Source organism: Octopus sinensis, linkage group LG19 (assembly GCF_006345805.1).
Source record: "Octopus sinensis linkage group LG19, ASM634580v1, whole genome shotgun sequence".
Classification (NCBI taxonomy): domain Eukaryota; kingdom Metazoa; phylum Mollusca; class Cephalopoda; order Octopoda; family Octopodidae; genus Octopus; species Octopus sinensis.
This window is the reverse complement of record NC_043015.1, coordinates 13412987-13435406: the sequence shown is the minus strand read 5'-3', so window position 1 is coordinate 13435406 and position 22420 is coordinate 13412987.

Below are 22420 nucleotides of genomic sequence, written 5' to 3'. Positions count from 1 at the left end.
GCCGTTATTAAGAATAAAGGCTACGGCACAAAGTACTAATATGTATTTCGTTCTTGTTGCTCATTTTTGCTACAATCTTAAGCTTTAAATAGAATTATAATGATACGGTCTTAAACTAATTTTACCAGAAAATTTGAAACGTTTATATTAATTTAGCATTAGAATTCTTCAAGTTGTATAAAAATAATTATTGTCTGCATCATTCGAAAGAGAAATAAATTCTGCATAATTTGTAACAGATAAAAATAATTTGTATGATGTTAGTAACAAAATATTTTGCAAGAAATAGAACGTTTATCATCGGTCTTAAATTTATTTGTTGCCAGTGCATGTGGGTAGGTATGTATATATATTTATAAAAAAAAACAAGTATCATTGCTTATAACGACTGCAGCAGAATTTCTGTTACACGAGAAAATGTTCTCCTATTCTCTCACCCAGTTCCTGTTAAGTATGTAAAGAATACTAGCAGTTACTGCGTGTCAGTAACAAACATTTAATGAATAAATGTCAGCTGAAAATGTACACATAAATACAAGTCAAGTTATACTATTAGATATGCACTGGCATGTGTTCTTGTTCTCATATCGTGTCTGCTCACATATAAATTTGTGCCAGTACACAGATACTTGAGCTTATAACTGTACATATGCACCCTTGCGTACTTATGAAGATATATATTATATATATATATATATATATATATATATATATATATATATTATATATATATATATATACATACATACATACATACATACATACATACATACATACATACATACATATTTATGATATTTATGTATAGTATATGAATCGCTGATGAATCACCCAAAAATGAACGATATTATCGTTAAAGTTGTGAACTTGTAAAGATTTTTAGGACGATAACTGATGAGGATAGGGCATGTCCATGTCTTGTGCGTGAATTTCCCGTTCGCTTATTTCCACTTGTGTTTAATTTTTGAATCTATATATATATATATTATATATATATATATACATATATTATATATCACCTCTCCCACTACCCAACATCACCGCACCACACACCACCACACCACAACACACCACCACACACCAACACCACCATACCACACCACATCACACCACCCCGCACGTACTACCATTGACTACCTCCCAGCACCCACACCAACGCACACACTAACACTGACCACTTCCCAGCACCTACACCATCATCCATACACCTACATATGCACACACACACACACGTCAATATCACCAGCCCCCTTCCACACGCACATACACGCTCTCACATACACACGCACGCGCACCTTCGTTTTGGGATCACCACTACTTTATTATCTCCCCTTCTTCCTTGCTCTCCTGTGTGACCCCTTCTGTCTGGTGCTCGCCATGATAGATCGCTAGCCACTAAACCTTTTTCTATTTTCTCTCCCTGTTTAATTCTGTGTTTCTTTCTGTCGAAGAGCGTAGGCTCGAAGCGTAGACTTTCTCACTTCCCGAGCGTTAAACTAATACATCTCTTTGTTGTTTACACACCCGTCTTCGTCTTTTGTTTTTTTGTTTTGTTTTTGTAAATTCTCTCTCTCTCTCTCTCTCTCTCTCTCTCTCTCTCTGTATATATATATATATATATATATATAATATATATATATATATATATATGTATATATATATAATGAATTAGACTACACAAATTGGGTACTCACATACATACGCACACACATATATGTATGCATGTATGTGTGTATGTCTGTCTATATACATACACATATGTATACACATACACATACATACATGTATACATACATTCATACATACATACATACATACATACATACATACATACATTCATTCATACATACATACATATATATGTTTATATATATGTGTGGTGTGTGTGTGTATGTGTGTGTGTGCGTGTGTGTGTGTATAAAGATATTAATTCTTGTTGCCTAAATGCCTAAATTCCAATAACGTTGCCTTGTTTCTAGGTAGCGAACTGCCACTTTCTTTATTGGTGAGAATTTTGTGAAGATAACCAGAACATAATAAAGATGCATATTATATTTGTGTATGCGTGCGTGTGTAGGTGCGTATTTGTGTGTACGTGTAAATATATGTGCGTGTGTGTATCTCTATATATATCTGTAAGTACATACAAGTGTATGTGTGTGCTGTGTATGCAAGTATTTATATAGAGAGAGACACATATACATATTTACAATTTATGCACACGTACTGCACGCGTGCGCGCACACACGCACTCAGTTAAACATACGGACGCACATATACACACACACACACACACATACACACACACATGCTCGCGCGCGCGCACACAGACACACACAGACACATACGGACGCACATACAACTGAACAAAAACATTGAGATCATGCAGTATCAGGGTTTACTAGTACTACAATAGCATTTCTGTTACAGTAGATTATTTTCTCTGACCCAGATCCAATGCAGTAAAGAATACCAGCCAGTAACGTTGTCTCGGTAACAAACATCTACAAAAGAAATGTCAGTTGAACTTTTATCGCAGGCAAGAATGAATTATCTCTTCTTTTTCTTTCAGTTTTTTTTAATAATAAGAGAATGTCTTCTTTAAGAAGCATACACGCACAAATAAAAAAAAAACACGAAAGGCGTCACTACATTTCAAGGTATGTAGAGCAGTAGTTCTCGCATATGTAACGCAATAAACCAAAAATCTTCGAATATTTGAAATTAACCAAATAATCAGTAGACAAAAACTATTTCTAATAAATGCTTAAAATCTGAAAACAATAAGCAAGGGACATGACTCTGAAGAGCAATATATTCAAATTTTTGGAGAACAAGGACAATTTAGATTAGTTTTAATCTGGTCTTTAAAGTCAATTGGTGAATGTAAATGAGATATTTGGGTGAAGTATATTCTACTCAGGAAACTAAAAGTGACGACAGTTTAGTTCAACTGCGCGGCACTTTGGGCCAAACCGTTCACCGGACTTTGATGCCTGGGAGTGCTTCAAAATATTCTGGGTGGGCATTAATTTGTATTACGGGAAGATTTTCGTTAACTGTATTTTCTAAATCTGATAATGCACTTTGAATAGTGAGAGGAAAATGCCGTCCAGAGCACCCTCTTAGCGACGGGAATGCTTTGGGCAAGTGTCTTCTACTATAACTACGGTCAACCATTGCCTTATGAGGGAATCTGGTAGATTAAAACTGTGTGGAAGTTCATTATGTGTATGTGTGTGTATATATATACATATATGTGCGTGTGTATGTGTGTGCATATATACATACATTGTGCACAGGCACTCACACACTAACACACGCATAAATGGTAAACAGCTTGCTTCTCAACCACATGGTTCTAGGTTCAGTCCCAGTGTATGGCACTTGGGCGAGTGTCTTCTACTACAGCCTCGGGCAGACCAAAGCCTTGTGAGTGGATTTGGTAGACGGAAACTGAAAGAAGCCCGTCGTATATGCGTGTGTGTGTGTGCGTGTGTGTGTGCGTGTGTGTGTGTAGAATAAGTGCCAGGCTTAAAAGAATAAGTCCTGGGGTCGATCTGTTCGACTAAAACGCGGTGCTCCATCATGGCAGCAATCACATGACTGAAACAAAAGAACATATATATATACACAATACACACAAACACTGTACAAACACACGTAGTTGAATGGACGTTGACAGAAGTATGTGTGTGTGTGTGTATGTGTTTGTGATTGTGCTTGTTTCTCTCACATTCCTTGACAACCAGTACTGGTTTGTTAACATTCCTGTAACATTAGCAGCTCGGAAAAAAAACCGAACCAGAACCCTCCAAGGTAGTACACCAGCATAGCCGTAGTCCAATGACTGAAAAATGCAGAAAATAAACGATAAAAGACGAAACAAGACATTATGTGTACTTATGTGTGTGTGTGTGTGTGTGTGTGTGTGTGTGTGTGTGTGTGTGTGCGTGTGTGTGTGTGTGTGTGTGTTTGTATTTATATATGTATATGTTTTGCAAACAACTTGCGCATGCAAGTGCAACTAGTCGAAAGATCCGCATACCGGAAGTCTGAAAGTGTCTGGGGTCATCAGGAGAGAATGTGCGCCGTTTCAGGACCTGCCTCTTAACAGCATCATTACGCACCGGCCCCCTTCACTGAAATGTTAACAAGCCCCATTTGCTAGATCAACTGGTTATCGGATATAGCTCAGTGTTCTTCTAGCCATTGCTCATCGTTTCTTGTTAACCAAATCCAGTGGTTTGTCTTTTCCACTGTAATTTGGATGTCATTCATGGTGGTATTTATTCGTTTTACGACTAGTTAGGCCAACAGTCGCCTCACACTATGTTCAACGAATCCTTTACATCCGACTTCGATTGGAAATGCTCCACTTTCCAGCCTGTGTCATCACATTCCTCAAGGAGCGTCCATATTATCTTTCTGAGGAATCGTTAACTCAACTAGATTTACCACTTTCTTTCTTTCACACTATATTATGATATCCGGTTTCTTCGTAACTGGGATGGGAAAGAATCCTTGGCACCCTGGTAAATCTGCAGCCACCTCCCAATAGCCGTTTCACTTTCCATCGCTCACAGGAAGTTTCTTCTTCTTGAAACGGATATGCTCTCCTGAGTGCAAGAATGTAATGAAATCTCCGGTTGGTTTTTTCAATCGTTTTTTGCCACTGTTGATGAGAACAATTTGGTTCTTTATAGCATTGAAGATAACCTTAAGGACAAGATTGTGTCTCAATGTATATCTATTCCAGCGGACAGTTGGGAAGAATATGTTCCAGTGTTCCGACTTTTCTTCATCTGCATATATCATTTTCTCAGACGTTCCATCTTACTAGATTTGTAGGCAATGGCAAAACATCGCAGGATGAACGAATCAGAAAACTTAGCCGTGATGAAAGTCTACCTCCGTATCTCATTCCAACTTATTTTTCTCTCAACAACGTGTTCGTCCCATTTTGTCATCTGTCCTTGTTGTGCGCATTGAATCAAATGAAGCTCTCTTCTCTGTATCCCTTGCTTTGACACTGTAGCTAGCAACAGATCTGCGTTCGCACCGCATCATGCCTGCAAACCGTCTGAATCGATGTGCGCCAAATCCAAGTCCCTTCCGATGAATTTGCGTTGCATCTACTATATCTCGGTGTGTAAGTGAAGGTGAAATATCCTCAGTCTCTGCTTCTGCTCTCCACTTTCTGGCTGTTTTTACATCTGGTGGATTACGCCTGATTTCTATATCCTTCGACTCTCTCAGTATCATCACCATTCGAACCTTCCCTAGTTTATAAATTTTGACTATTGATGCCAGTGATAATACAACGAGCCTCTTTTACGATAGAGAGCTGAACAGTTCAATATCCGAGGTGGGCCTAGCCACATTTTAATGAACACATTACACTTTTGTTCAATGATTTGAACTCACGACAATGCCACCTCGTATATTAGAAGTGACCGCGAAAGGCGCGAATATAAGTTGAACTGTAAGCTCCATATTTTATATTTACCTGGTAGCTTTGAGCTATCAATTGCTGTTAAACCATTCTCAGCTTGTTTCATAATTTGCATCCCGCGACTCCTATCCGACAATGTTCCAGCTTATACATGCCCCAAGCTATTAACGGATTCTTCCTTGACTTTTGGAATGCTTTCTTCAGCCATTTTAAACTTAACTTCTTTTTGCACTTACTTAATAAATGTCAGACTATACGACTTTTTTTGCCCTGAATCTCATTCTTTACCACTTCACCAACCCGTCTAGCTCAAGAGGGCTTTCTGCATGATTTGCTTGTCTGTCGACAGAAATATCACGTCATCCATGAAGGCCTTCTTAGGTGATTGTGCGATTTGTTCCGAAAAATCCGCTGCTTTCAAAATCATCTCCATGACTAGGATAAACCACGTGAGAGATGTTGTGCTACCAGCAGCAATGGCAATCTCCAGTTGGTGTCAATTTGTTGAAAAATTTCCAGCAGTAAACCTCATCTCAAAACTGTCATAATATACCCTCATTAATCTCGTTACTTTCTCTGGATTGTGGAAGTGGTCTATGGCTCTCATGAGCAATTCGTGTGGCACTGAGCCATATACATTAACTAGATCAAGCCATACCACGTTCAGACTTATCTTGTTCTTTTTGGTGTCATGGATCGTTTTCCAAATCGAAAAATGATGTTCAACGCATCCAGGGATTCCAGGGATTCCAGCCTTTTGAACAGTCATCGCATACCCATTACTCTGTAGATATGTCACCTTGAGAGAATTCTCCTTGAAAGCATTCCCATAAAGACCTTGCCTTCCACATTCAATAAGGTTATCAACTCCTGGGGCTCTCTTTTCTCTTGCTTTTCTCACAAAATCATTCACCTCTTTCTCCCTGATGTTCCCAATTTGAAATTTGATATCAGGTTTTAAGAGATGCTTTAGCCCATTTATAGGTGACAATGGCTGGTTTCGGTTTGGATCGCTAGAGGTTTCTTTAATATGAACATCCAATTCTTCTTTTGTGCACAATATAGTGCCACTCTTTAATTCAGTGAATAGCTTCTTAGTAACCCCGTACGGGTTCTTGAGTCCTTTTGCTTTCTTTTCTTCGCTCATATCGGCGGATGTGTTGTTGCACATAACGGCATTTTCCTTTAAAATCTTCGCACAGCTGCGCGAGGCCAGGTTTTTCGTCTTCCTTCGCACATTTCCATCGCTTTCTTAGGCTCTTCTTTTCCCTCCTCAACTGTTTCATTTTTCTGATCCTCCTGCTTGGGCAATACTTTCCTTTCGCTTATTGGTCCCATATTTCAGTCCAAATAATTGCTTTTCTTGTATCGTACATTGAGCTTGCTAACTTCCCCAGTTTCTCCACTGTAGATCTTGTCATTTTATAAAGAGCTTTACATACCTTGTTCTCAAATTCTTTATATCTTCCTTTCTCATTAGCAGCAGGCTACATAACCCTCGGTTTTCTACGAGTACTATCTGATGCACAGTCTTATAACCTGCAGTTTCTTGTCGAGAAGAGGTCTTTGCTGTAGCATTTATCGATCCGCAGTGCTTTGAGTCCGGAGATAATTTACCACGTGTTTTTCGATCAGATGATCCACAATGCTCAGTCCACTTCTTACAAATGTCTTTCCCTGCTGGGTTTGATTGATTCTCGATTTCCACCTCTCGGTCAATCATGGGGCTGTTATTCTCATTGGTTGTTGTATAATATTGTACAGAGGTGAGGATTGTAAGTCCGCAGCCTCCGCCAGTCTTTCCTGTCGTCAATAGTCTTTCATTTGTGAGCTCGTCTTACCGAGCAGTCTTCTTGTCTTTTCAAGATGCCTAACCGTCTTCCAGGCATGTCAGTTGTTACCTACCACAAGTTCTGTGATGTTTTGCAAACAACTTTTACATGCAAGCACTACCATTTGAAAGCTCCGCATACCGGAAGCCAGCAAGTGTATGGGGTCATCAGGAGGGAATGCGCGCAGGTTCGGGGCCTACTCTCAACAGCATCATTGCAGAACCTAAAATCTTTCGCCAGCCTGAAACTTTCTCTTTGAGGCCCTGCGGGTAGAGAATCGGTTAATGGGCTTACAGTTCTATGGTACATATATCGTATTATTGCAAAAGATGACTTCGGTGTAACACAAAAATGCAACGACTTAGAGCAAGTTCCTTTTGTGGTCGATGAAAAAGTTTCAATCTATGGAAAAGAATTGGTGGAACAGTCGTGAGATCTTTCGTCTATTTGCATTTTGACAGCTATACTTGTAATGACTCTGATCTCAAACTATATCAGCCTTTACCTTGCCTTTTCCTTTGGACAATATCAGTGCCATGGAGCGGGGTACTCACGTTCACAGAGAGCTGCTAGTCTCCTAGAAATATACCTATCCGGGCCTGCGAATACAGGTAAAGACACACAGTCAACCCTGAGCAACGGAAGCTTTGTATCTTTTTACTGGCACAGATTAGTGACTATCATTATGACTGAAATACGTAGATGTATAAAACTTCAAATGAATATGGAATGAGACGATTTGGCATGGTTTTGGGACGTAGGAGATTTAGCGCAACTGACTGGACATTCAGCCTGTTTTTGCGACAGTAATTTTTGCGCTAGAGGTAAACACGTACGCGCGCGCAGAATTATCCGCATTCAAATGGGAAGGTGGTGAGAAAGAGATAGAAAGAGTGGTTGAGAGGGAGAGAGAGACACATGTACATACGTTACAATTTATTAATTGGACACGATTGTCACAAACACTTTCCCTCTCCTAATACTCATAAAAAGAAATATGCTCAGAGAAATAACGCGGGAGTGACACTGAAATGCCTGGTGTCAAATAAGTCAGTGTCGAATCAGCGACGTCAAACAACCGACGCGAAAACAGCTGTCAAAACGTCTCTTACCTAAATGGATACTGTAGAGCAGCATAACAAATTTGTTTGTAAGTAGAGCTACGGTTCTCCCACGAGACACTGAAAAAACAACAAGCGACTTTCTGCTTTAGTGTTCTTTAAAACACTTGACAAAGGCAAGGGTTTCAGTAGTTACCCAACAATTCAATGGGTAGATGTACATTCATGATTTTAGTTGAAAGTTACATTTAGCAGCTATCAACATATTCATTCATCAACGACCTCATTCTAAACACAAGTGTGCAAAACAGCTAGATATTAATTCGTCGCTTACTTGCCGTTTAGCTAATTTATGGAAAGAGGAATCTGCCCTTTTAAGATTTTACGGCAGAAATTAAGACTAATGACATGATTTAATTTTAAATCTGTTCTTCTTATTGTTTGTATTGTCATTTAGCCTCATATCAGTCATGGTTGAGTAGTTTATGACTGAAGGTATTCCATCCGTGTATCCATGATAACATTATCCTGTGTATCTTTGTTTTTTAAGTCGATAGGGTTTGATTCAAGAGAGATTTTACTGGTATTTCTTGCAGATCAAGTGACCATATAAAGATTTCCATACTGGCTAGTTGACCCTTATTTTATTCAATCAGTTCCAGTTCTGAAGATATAGCTTACCCTATTTTAAGCTAATGCATATATTCCTATATTAAAATTCTGAACCCTAGCTACACTTTACATTTTATGCGATGGAAGTTAGACGTGTTTTATCAGTTTTTGTCCTATCATCTCTAATTGATTAATTATCTATAATTATGATGAAAAATAACACTACTAATGACATTAATATTGGGGTCATCCCATTAATAATGCCGTTTTTTTTTTCAATTGCATAAACTAAAAGTCGGAGGGGGGCGGGAAAAATACCTGTATCAACTTGTTATAAAAGCAGGTAGTAATTTTACCTTGTGCTTAATCTTAGTGCGAGTTCGATTTTTAAGTTTATTTTTTCAAAGCTATAATGAAAGTGACAAAAGGAGCATATCGGCATATTTTGCTTTATGAGTTCAATAAAGGCAACAAAGCAACGGAAAGAGCGAGGAATATTAATGCAGTATATGGGGATCGGACAATAAGCGTAAGCCAGTATCAATGGTGGTTCCAGAAATTCCGAGCCGGAAACTACAGCCGGGAAGACGAGCCTCGTCCTGGAAGATCTGTAGAGATTGAAGAGGACGTTCTGTAAACCCTGGTGGAACAAAATCCCATTGCAACTGTTGAGGAACTAGCAGAGAAGCTTGGATTTGGTCATTCAACCATTCATCGACACCTGTTTGCCATCGGAAACTTTTCGAATCTAATCGCGCGTAGAGTGAATGTGTGCTCTTCTTTGCTGTCACGTCTCACGAGTTAACCTTTTTTGGACCGAATAGTGACTAGTGACGAGAGATAGGTTCTCTATAAAAATGTCAAGCGCCAAAGACAGTAGGTAGTGAAAGGAGAAACACCAGCACACCAGGCTAAAGATCTTCACTCACGTAAGGTGTTCTTATCTGTTTTGTAGTATATGGAAGGTTTTGTCAACCAAGCCAAACGATGACAAAGGAGATCTACTACAAGCAGCTTGAGCAGCTTAAATGAGCACTAGCAAAAAAACGACCATCTTTGGTTTCACGAAAGGTGTTCTTTCATCAGGATAATACTCGGTTACATACAGCGAGGATGGCATTCTAAAGCTGGAGCTGTTTGAATGGGAAACGATGCCCCACCCACCATATTCGCCGGACATTGCCCCATCTGATTATCATTTATTCTACAGTCTTCAAAGTCATTTGGACCGAAAAAATGTGAATTTTGCAAACGAGTTCAGAACAATGCTGGAGAAGTATTTTTAGTCACAGACAAGTGAATTTTGGAAGAGGGGCTTTACAAGTCTACCAGATAAATGGAAGAACATTGTGGAAAATGAAGAGTATATTTTAGATTAAAAAAGAATTTTGCTTATTTTAATTTTAAAAAATAAAAGAAGTATAAAAAACATGCATTATTTATGAGGTAACCCAATGTACTACATTCTAATTAAAAGAACCACATATAATGAAATCAGTTTATTTCAACATAAAATCTTAAAAAACATTGAATGAAAAAGGTGTCTGTTTTGAATATTTATGCAGTAAATTCCCTGAATTAAGCGTGAAATCGCAAGGGTTTTATGGTTTGTAGATAAGAGAGCTTATCAGACATTTATATATTCAACGGATACTACTGAACCCTATGCATGGTCTTCGTTTGTTTTAATTATCTTAAACCTTCTTCACAACCACAAGGCAGACAACTAATTTAAATAAATGGAGTAGACTGTTCCCGATTTGAACGCATAGCTATAACATGAACATCAGGGTTTATTACACCTGAAGTCATTTCGCTCATCTTGAAGCTTGATAGTATAAGAAAAAGGAAAAGGATTTTATCGGGATATAATGACAATTAAGGAGAGGTACCAACGAAGGTGGAATACCTGTAGCATACTACTACTAGAATTTCCAGCAAGATTGTTTTGGTAAATACTTGTAAAATAAGCCACTTCTATGTTGAATAATTGATCATTTAATCTTTATTTTTTAGTTACAATTGCTGTAGATTTTGATGCAGTACACTATAAGCATTTTATGTTGAATTAATTCTTCCTACAATAGGCGCAATACATGGGATTTGGGGTCAGGAGGATAGTAGATTACATCGACCCCAGTACTTATTTTATCGACACGAAAAGATGAAATGCAATGCAGACCTCGGCAAAATTTGAATCCAGAATGTAAGGACGAAATACTGCTTTGCATGAGGTTGTTTATGTCTTCCAAAATATATATAACATCAATATCATGGTTATTTTTGAATTAAATTATCAAACCATTAATTAGGATTGACAGGACATAATCGATGTAAATTTTGGAATCAGCAGCCCTAAATATACGTAGCCTCCAAGGCACCAAAATGTAAGACGCAACTGAGATCCCTAATTTCAACGCATGATATAGCTTATCTCATAAAGAGATAAGCCGTATCTCCAAAACGAAATTTGATAGAGTAGAACTGATGGTATATTCAGAATCAACACCCCAAATCCATCCCCAGCAAATCTAACCTCCAAAGCCTTTTTGTCACTGTTATCTAACTGAGACATTAACACACAATGAGTCAGTAGCATGTACTTTGAACACCAAGAGGAAAGTGTACCACAGAAACCTTTTTTTTATATTTCAGTGCCGGTTTTAACATTAAGCAAATGGCAACATAATATATAACAGTTCTTTTGATAAATTTAAAAAGTGTTAAAAATTTGCATTTTCCCTGTTGCCCTACTTATAATAATTTTCTTATACTACTTACAATTGCTTAATGTTGTAAATTTATCTTTTCAGGACACGCAATGTAGTTTTTGTGGCCACTACTGCCGTGCAGAGCACCAGACCATATTAGATGTTATATTTTGGCGACTTCCTAATAGTGGACAAATTAACCCGCCTACATTGATGGTATAAGCATAAACACACCACATGAAAGTGACTCTACCAGAGCTAACGAGGAAGAGAGAGAGACTCCAAGCAATTGCAATCGAGTGTTAGAAGGTATCACGGCTGCGGTCGGTTGGAAAGGTAGCTTAAAATAATTGCGGAACTTCTCTCGCAAAGAAACTGAATTGTTAATCTATTATTTCACATTTAACACATATTTCCTTTTTAGTTTCACAGGGGAAGGGTCAATAACTGTTGTCTCATATACTGAATATGTTAACATATCAGCCTACAAAATCCATATCAACATTTATACTGGACATGCATACAATAAGGGCTTTGTAAGACACATGAGCAATTTCTAGATGAATGTTAGACTGTTTTTACTCCAGAAGTGATTTGAGGCATCACGAATGGAAATTTAAAAAGGAACATTGGTTAACGCTCGTATTTGAAGATAATATTGGCAAGAAATTTTAATTCATTTTAATTAATTAAGATTATTTAAATATAGATTGTAATGTATAGTGAGTTTGATTTAATAGACCTCTTCAGCGAATCATTGCTCGATTGTCAGTGTAGACTTTACACAAGTAGTGAAAGATGAAAAGATGATTATTAAATAATACTTTGTAACGAAGATTTTATTTCCATTTTCATTTTTTGCCTTTAGTCAGTAAGTGTTATTTCCTATTTGCTTCTATCTAGAAATCAAAGGAAATGATTACAATTCCCTTCAAAATTTGTTATTGTGACCTGGACATCAAGGTTTTCAAACTGACCTATTTTCCATTACATTTCAGACAGATTCAGTGCTGAGTTGCTGTAGTAGAAATATCATTATAGTAAATATTCTGCTCAGTACCACAGATTTACGTGTCAGTTGCTTGACCATAACCACCTAAGCATGTCCCTTAGTGACTAACAATATGTGTATCTCATTATAAGCAGGAGTAGTGAGGGAGCATCATAGCCATGTGTTGAGAGGAATTCTTTGGGGTTTTAACAAATGTAAGAAATGCAAAATTTGAAGGAAATAGGTATTTTTCATGCTTTCTAGAAGTAAGCAAATAGGAAATGACAGTTCTTACTCAAGGACAAAAACCGTGTTACACAGTGTTATTCTGTTTATTGTGTCTAATTAATGATGAACAGTATCTGAGAAATCTTCTAAGGGAAAGTGATTGTCAATACTTGAATTCTATAGATTATTAAATGAAACAAAACGTATCAATTTCTGGTTATCACATTTATGACTGACAATGATCTTACCTGTAGGTCAGTTACATAAATTTTGGTGGGGGTGGATTTTTACGCCGGTTACTCCCGACAAGCATTATTGAAGGGAGGTTATAGTTTGGGATGAATGTACAATAAAAGCATTGGAGGCCCTGAACAAGATGTAAGAAACCAGAAAACTTTGATGGGCTGCTTGTTTGCCTAATCTTCTTGCTTGATGGGCTGTGGTCATCCCAGGTTAGTGGTCCCAGGGGTGTCATCATATTTAGAGCTGGCCAAATCCACCAGTGCTCTCCATCGCTGGCGGTCCCGTGCCAAACTCTCTGCATCCTCCAAGATGACGTCGAACCTCTGGAGATCTTCCTTAATCACGTCCAGCCACCTGGTGCGGGGCCTGCCACCAACCCTCTTCGAGCCCACAACACCCGCGTCGAATGAGAGTAAAGCCCTGGTAGAATGATCTAGTGGAAGACGGAGGGTATGTCCGTACCACCACATGCGACGGATTGCTATGAGGTAGGAGGCTGCAGGCTGAGGTGAGCGCACACGCAATTCTTTGTTGGAAACGTGATGATACCACTTGCTGCTCTCAATGGTTCTTTGCTATCGAAGCCGTCGACCCTCTTTGCCAGGGGCTTCAAAGGGGTTACGTTTCTACTCCATAGAGGAGAATGGATGCATTGTTGCATTGTTGATGCATTGTTGATGCGGAGCTTCGTCTTCTGGGAGAAGAATCTGGAAGACTTGTAATTGTTTGAAATAAATTTATTTACATATATACCAAACTAGTTTCAACTATATTTTTGTTTATCAATGGTAAAAATTTAGGATTATGAATTAGAAAAACATTTTTAAAAATTTCAATGTTAACAAAATAAAATGTTCATAACAGACAAATTTAGAATTATGAATTAGAAAAACGTGTTCAAAAATTTCGTTGTTGACAAGTTTAAATGTTCACAACAGTCAATAATTTTAAAACTGTGCATCAGTTTGTTTGAATGTACAAAGCTCATTAGTGTTAGTAGTGATCGACAAGAAATGAATATCATCAAAGTTTCGGTCATGCTTAGTTAAGAGGGAAAAAACAAGGGAAGAATGAAGATAGTAAGACATACGAGAGATAGTTCAACTCAACTTCTTATATTCTCCCCAGAAAGCTACAAATTAAAGCCATCCCCAATGAACCAGCAAAACAGAGAGAACTTAAAGGAAAAGTGATTCTGGAGAACTTCAAAATGGAGACAGAACTCCCGAAACTCAGCTCAATCCGACCAAGGAAAGTTTACTTCAATTGATGAAGAAATGAAGGTTGAAATCGCGAAAAAAAGCTCAAGGGGAATTTTTTGATAATACCATTCTACTCTGGAGAAAGAACTATGAAAACGAGGAAATAATCTCACTTCAAAGATGGGAAAAAAACAACGATTGGTTCAATCACCATGAGGAAAAATTCAAGGAGGAATACCAATCTGATAACCCTTTCTTGAAAACAACTAAAAATTATGAATTCCATATGACCGGAAGAAAGTCACTACCGGAACAATACCAGAATGCCCATCCAGAACCAAGAATAACCAATACCCTCTCCGGGGTTCTAAATACTCATCAAAGACACAAAATGGGAAATTCCATTGCACCCTTCCCCTCAAGACAAAACACCCCCACTCAAAGATACAGAAACCCATCTCTCCTCAAGAACCCTCCACGTCTCAGACGTAACATCATCGTAAATAACTCTTTCGGACAGATCTATAAGAGAAATAAGAACTCTTCACGTCCGAGACACATTTCACATAAAGAAGACTTCGAACAGGACTAAAGAATTAGTAGTAACTACTCCCGCTCGAAACATTTCTTCCACAATAACCACTTGATCCAAACAGGATATAACCATTACGACAACCCCACTCAGAGCCGACCGCAACGGAGAACACACAATAGACCAAGGGTCAGCGGAAGGACAATCAACAGGAACACTAACTTTTTACATCAAAGCCCAAGGAACCATTTTTTAGACAGACTGGGCCAAAACCGGGACACTTGATAACACCAAAGAAATGTGAGATCCCGAAGATGATAAATCTCTAACATAAAACCTTTTCAAACCAGCAACTCGAAATTCTCGCAAAGGGAATGAAGTTCACCCCAACACCACAAAGGTCGAACGTAAATGATACACAAAATGATTTTCAGGAATTCTGCAGAAAACTTCGCATCACTGAAGAACTGCTGGATAAAGAAAATAATGAGCAATCAATACTTCACAATAAAAGTTGACGAGTCCGACACAAGGAAGAAACCAAACTCTGGATAACTTTTGTGATTTAGCTTTCAATTACCCCTACAATTTACTCCCACCTCGAAATTTAAAAAAACACTAGTCGAGAAGAATGGGAAATCATTAATAATCTCAAGGAGGATGACAACATAATTATAAAAGAAGCCGATAAATGGAGTGCTGTAGTAACCATAGACTCAGAAAAATACATAAACACTAACCTAATCCTCCTTCAGGACAATACCTACTAAGAAAATATCAACAACTACAGTCAATCCAAGATGATGATATAACTTTCAACCCTTATCCACCAGTTCCAACAAAGTTTAGCGGAAAAGGAGAGAGATTACATGACTAGATTTGACTGCAAAACCAGCAACTTTTATGGACTTCCCAAAATCCACAAAAGTGAAGCCATAAATGAAACCTGCAACAAATCAACTTCTGTAGTCATAAATATTCCACACCCGAGAATTCTCAAAATGAGACCAATTGTGGCCGGTCCCTCGTGTGAGACACACAGACTCAGTAACTTTATTGACGTTCTCCTTAAATTTATTCCCCAGCATATACCGAGCTTTATAAGGGATGAACTATCTCCCGAACAAAACCAGCAAGGACTCCCTTCTGGTTCCTTTCGATGTAGTGAACCTCTACACCTCGATTTCTCACGAATACGGAATAATAGCCATACAATACTGGCTGGAAAAATTCCCAAATGACATTCCTGACCGAATCGTTGAAGGAATAGAATTCATCCTACCGAACAACTTCTTCAACGAGAACATTTAGAGACAAAAATCAGGCACGGCGATGGGAACAAGGGTAGCCCCTACTTTTGCCAACCTTGTCATGGTATACTTGGAAGTCCAAATAGACTGAAATTTGGAAACAACTTCCAAAAATACTGGAAACGTTACCTGGATGACTGTTTCATTCTGTGGCCACTTAACCTTGAACAACTCTCAAAATTTAAAAACTTAATCAACAGCATTAACCACAGTATCCAGTTCACAATGGAATACAGCCACAAACAACTAACCTTCTTGAACATCTTAATCATAAAAAGAGATATTGAAATTGAAGCTATCCTCTTCAAACCAACGGACACAAAACAATATCTTCAATTTTCCTCCTGCCACCCAAAACATACTAAAATGAATATACCGTTTAACTTAGCAAGAAGAATTTGCACGATTGCATCAAATCCCGAAACCCGAGAAAAGCGACTCCAAGAACTTAAAAACACATTACTAGATAGAAAATACTCGGCCAGTCTAATCTAAACGGAATAGAACGTGCAAAAATGATAGACATCCAACAGTTACGGAAAACAAGAAAACACCATGACACACTTGAAACTTTATCTTACGTATCCACATACAATCCGAGGAACAGGGAAGCATACAACATTATCCACCAAAACATACCCACACTTTATGAAGGACCTGCGAATGAAAAAGGCACTGGAAACATATAAAGAAAACTGCAATCCTTAAAACAGTTACTCACCAGCGCCAAATTATCCACCAAAAATACAATCCCACTTGTCAAAAAGTACAACCGCCCTAACTGTGGAACTTGCATCTTCCTCTTCGAGGGCTCAACATACAAAGTTAAGTCAGATCAAACTTTCACTTCCCCTGTGGTTCGAAGAACGTAATCAATGTTCTCAAATGTGGAGAGTGTGGTGGAGACTACATAGGTCAAACTAATTTAACCTTGAGGGATAGACTAACGGTGCACAGGCAACAAAGCCGGGACCCCACGACTAGGAAAATTCCCATAAGCAAACATCTAGACCAATGCCCTGCAAACATAAGTCAGAAATACCAAATCTTCCCTCTCTATCAATGCACCGGAAACACTTCAACCCAATTCCGTTTAAATAAGGAAAGCATACTCATTAAAAAAATATAAACCACAGCTGAATATCCTTTAGAAAGAAGAAAAAGCACTAAAGAGAAAAAAGGAAAAAAAAGACTCAATATCTCCACAAACGACTGATGACAGTTCCCCACAGAGAAGCCAACCAGGCAGAACGACAAACTTGACTACCGGAAAAACAAGACGTCATCAGTACTTTAAAAAATCAAAAATCAGATCCGCTCGCACAAAAAATTATAAATAGACCGGATTCCAAAAAACACCGTTACAAGCGAAAATCCTTTGATTTTTTCCCTCTTAACTCAGTATGATTGAAACTTTGATGATATTCTACTAACACTAATGAACTTTGTACATTCAAACAAATTGATGCACAGTTTTAATATTATTGACTGTTATGAACTTGTCAACATTGAAATTTTTTAACATGTATTTCTAATTCTAAATTCTAAATTTTTACCATTGCTAAACAAAAAATATAGTTGAAACTAGTTTAGTATATATGTAAATAAATTTATTTTAAACAATTACATGTCTTCCAGATTTAGGTGCATTTTCAACAACAAATTTGCCTGTATCTTTTCCTGCGTGGAAATACACACCCTCTTTTGTCTTATACACACACACACCACACACACACACACACACACACACACACATGTATATATATATATATATATATATACATATAAGAGGGATGACCGCTAAGTGGACATCCATTATGCAAGAAGTTGACCCCCTATGATCTTACCACTAAGAAAAGAATGTTCTCAAGAAAATTTAGCAAACGCCAGAACGTAAGCGAGCAAGACAAATGAAAAGATACAAAATATAAAGATTAATCACAAACCGGTTTGTGATTTTCTTGAGAACATTCCTTTCTTAGTGGTAAGACCATAGGGAGTCGACTTCTAGCATAATGGATATCCACTTAGAGGTCATCCCTCTTATATGTATGTAATATAATTTTTCTAAATCTTCAAATTTTTCTATATGCTAGACCACTGGTTTTAAATTGATATTAATCATATATATCATATATATAAACAAAAACAAATATATATATATATATGAGACAAATCACGTGGAGGCCTTTTACAAAATATTCTGCAACCATTATACGTAATGAATCGTCAGTAGTCCATATATTCGAAAAAGAGACACACTAAGCATTAATTAGACCAGTAATATATTTTTAGGAAGTTAAATGTTATGGCCGGTCAGAGAGTGACCATAACATTTAAATTCCTAAGATGTGTGTGTGTGTGCGCGCGCGCGCGTGCGTGCATGCGTGTGTATTTTATGTATGTGCACACATACAGACTCACCCAAAAGTGCATGCATACACACACACACACATATATCTATATCTATCTATCTATATATATATATATATATATATATATATATATATTCCAACAATTGAGGGTAAAATTAATTAATTATTAGTCAATTTCACCAAGTATTCAGTATGTAAAGGGACCATTATAGGCGAATTCAAAATATTACATTATATATAAGGGCTTAGTAAAATAAATTACTTTGCCACATACTGAACTCATTAGAAATAGCAGCTAAAGAAATTTCTTCAGCTATTTCTAATACTTAAAGAAGATCTCTCTCAGATAGTGTTTGCCTAAACCAACTCACAAAAGTATGGGGGAAAAAACATTAAAAAATCAAGTGCAAAGGTATTTGAAAACGTACGTTTCTAGATTAGTCAATTCGACATTTCTTTCTTCAGCTCAGAATTCCTTGAATCGGATTTGGGAACACTGAAAGTCGGGAGCATACCCTTTCGGCTTCATCACCTCTAGAATTCTGCTCGAACTAAAAGTGCTATCAAATTCGAATATGCAAGCGAAGAATTTCTGCTCTCTCCCCTTTCCACCAGCGTGGGTTAAGTTGACAAACACCATGTATTAACGGTGAAAACCGCCAGCATTTAGCAAAGAGAGATGAATTATAATTTCAACAATTGAGGGTAAAATTAATTAATTATTAATCAATTTCACCAAGTATTCAGTATGTAAAGGGACCATTATAGGCGAATTCAAAATATTACATTATATTAAGGGCTTAGTAAAATAAATTATATATATAATTATATATAAGGGCTTAGTAAAGAAGCCGAAAGGGTATGCTCCCGACTTTCAGTGTTCCCAAATCCGATTCAAGGAATTCTGAGCTGAAGAAAGAAATGTCGAATTGACTAATCTAGAAACGTACGTTCTCAAATAACCTTTGCACTTGATTTTTTAATGTTTTTTCCCCCATACTTTTGTGAGTTGGTTTAGGCAAACACTATCTGAGAGAGATCTTCTTTAAGTATTAGAAATAGCTGAAGAAATTTCTTTAGCTGCTATTTCTAATGAGTTCAGTATGTGGCAAAGTAATTTATTTTACTAAGCCCTTATATATAATGTATATATATATATATATATATATATATATATATATATATATATATATATATATATATATATTATATATATATTATAATATATATATAATATATAATATATATTTATATTTATTTCATATAAATATATATTCTCTTTCTTTCTTTCTTTTACTTGTTTCAAGTCATTGACTGCGGCCATGCTGGAGCACCGCCTTTTAGTCGAGCAACTCGACCCCAGGACTTATTCTTTTTGTAAGCCCAGTACTTATTCTATCGGTCTCTTTTTGCCGAACCGCAAAGTAACGGGGACGTAAACACACCAGTATCGGTTGTCAAGCAATGCTAGGGGAACAAACACAGACACACAAACACACACACATACATATATATATATACATATATACGACAGGCTTCTTTCAGTTTCCGTCTACCAAATCCACTCACAAGGCATTGGTCGGCCCGGGGCTATAGCAGAAGACACTTGCACAAGATACCACGCAGTGGGACTGAACCCGGAACCATGTGGCTGGTTAGCAAGCTACTTACCATACCACACAGCCACTCCTGCATACATGCATACATGCATAAATACATGCATACATACATGCATTCATACATGCATACATACATACATACATGCAGACATACATACATGCATATAATTTTCTGTGCGCGCCTGTGAATATGGAGAATGGTAGAAGTGCTTCTACGTGCAAATGCACCATCATCAAAGATAAATATAATTGTAGATGTGATACTTTTGCATGTACTCAAAAGATTGCTAACCAGTGTCGGTGTACATATTCTGCAAATGACCAGTCTATGAGATATGATATGAATGCTATCTCATTCGAGTAAAAACCGGATTTATACAGTCTAGTTTATCTCACAACGACCTGACCTGCGCTATCTCTCTCTCCCTCTCCATCTCTCTCTCTCTCCCTCTTACACACACACATACTCTGTGTGTGTATGCGCGTGTATATATCGTGTGTGTGTGTCCTAGTGTGTTCTCAAGGGCGAATCCTGTGAAGTAGCATGTAAGCTGTCCGTGATCTGAATGTGTGATCTGGGGTCGACGCTCTCTTGAATTCATTTCTCTTTATTTTCGTTATTAACACTTTGGGGAGACATAAATAACTGTTTACTTTTCTTTCATCCCGCCCCAAGCCTTATAAGGAGTCATTAATATCTCCTGCACAAAGGGTGAGAGTGATAATACCTTATTAGAAAGTCAAATTGCATAATTTATTCTGTTAAACTTCATTATTTCACCGGTCTGAGTTCAAATTCACAGCAGTTTGCTGATTCTGAAAAATCGTGGTCTTTCATCGACTTGATGAGAGCTAACTCGATTAAGTTAAGACTAATACGATCACTGTTTATGCATGCATGTATATATTTATATGTATGTGTATGTGTGTACATATATATATGTATATATGTATATAAAATAATAAATGCCCCCTTTTAAAGCCTAGCCAGGCTCATGGTTTCAATGGCGTATGTGTTCCCCAGCTGGACGGGACGCCAGTCCATCGCAGCGTTACTCATTTTTGCCAGCTGAGTGGATTGAAGCAACGTGAAATGAAGCGTTTTGCTCAAGAACATAACGCGTCGCCCGGCCCAGGAATCGAAACCACAATCTTACGATTATATTGCTGACACCCTAACCACTAAGCCACGCGCCTCCACTTGTGTGTGTATAAATATATATATAGAGAGAGAGGGAAAGAGAGAGAGAGTGTGTGTGAGAAAGATAAATAGATAGATAGATAGATAGATAGATAGATACACACCTCACACACACGTATCTATTTATATATGTATGTGTGTGAGTGTGTGCGTGTTAGTGTGTGCGTGTGAGTCTGTGGGGGGGGGGGGGCTGAAAAGTTCATAAGCTGAACAAAATACTCTTATGGAATGTGATCAAATGAGGTTTCTTTTTCAACATAGTCCTCATTACGATCTACACACTTCTTCCAATGTTGCAATGCTTGGATCCCATTGGTAAAGAAACTTACATCATATTAGTCAAAAGAGTCATCCCCAGCAGATATGACTTCATCATCACTGTGATACTGGTTCCCAGCCAAATGTCTTTCATATTGGGGAACAGATGATAGTCAGATTGTGCCAAATCAGGAGATTAAGGACGGCTGTCGACCAACTCAAAGCCACAGTCATTCACAACAGCCATTGAAACCAACGACTCCTATGCTGCAGCGTTGTCCTGATAATACAAGACACCTTTCGTCAGTTTTCAGGATAGTTGGTCTTGATAGTCTTTCGTAACTGCCTCAGCAAACTGGCATAGTAATCTCCAGTGATAGTGTAACTCTTTTGACCTACATTGTTAAATACACCTACATCGTTAAATAGACAAATGGCGAAGCGAGTCAGGAAAAGCCAAACGGTCGAGCTGTCTTAACTGATGAGTCAACGGAAATTGCCGAAACTGACGCGTCAGTATTAAGAATTCTCGATTTGCACTTTTCGGACGATTATGGTCTCTGTTAGTGTATATGTTTTCATTCATGTACGTCAACTACAGTATTAGAGCGTTTGGTCTTGATAGTCTATCGTAACTGCCTCAACAAACTGGCATAGTAATCTCCATTGATAGTGTGACTCTTTTGACCTACATTGTTAAATACATATGGCGAAGGGAGTCAGGAAAAGTCAGGAAAAGGTATAATAATTTCCATTGATAGTGCAACTTTTTGGAAAATAGTCAATAAAC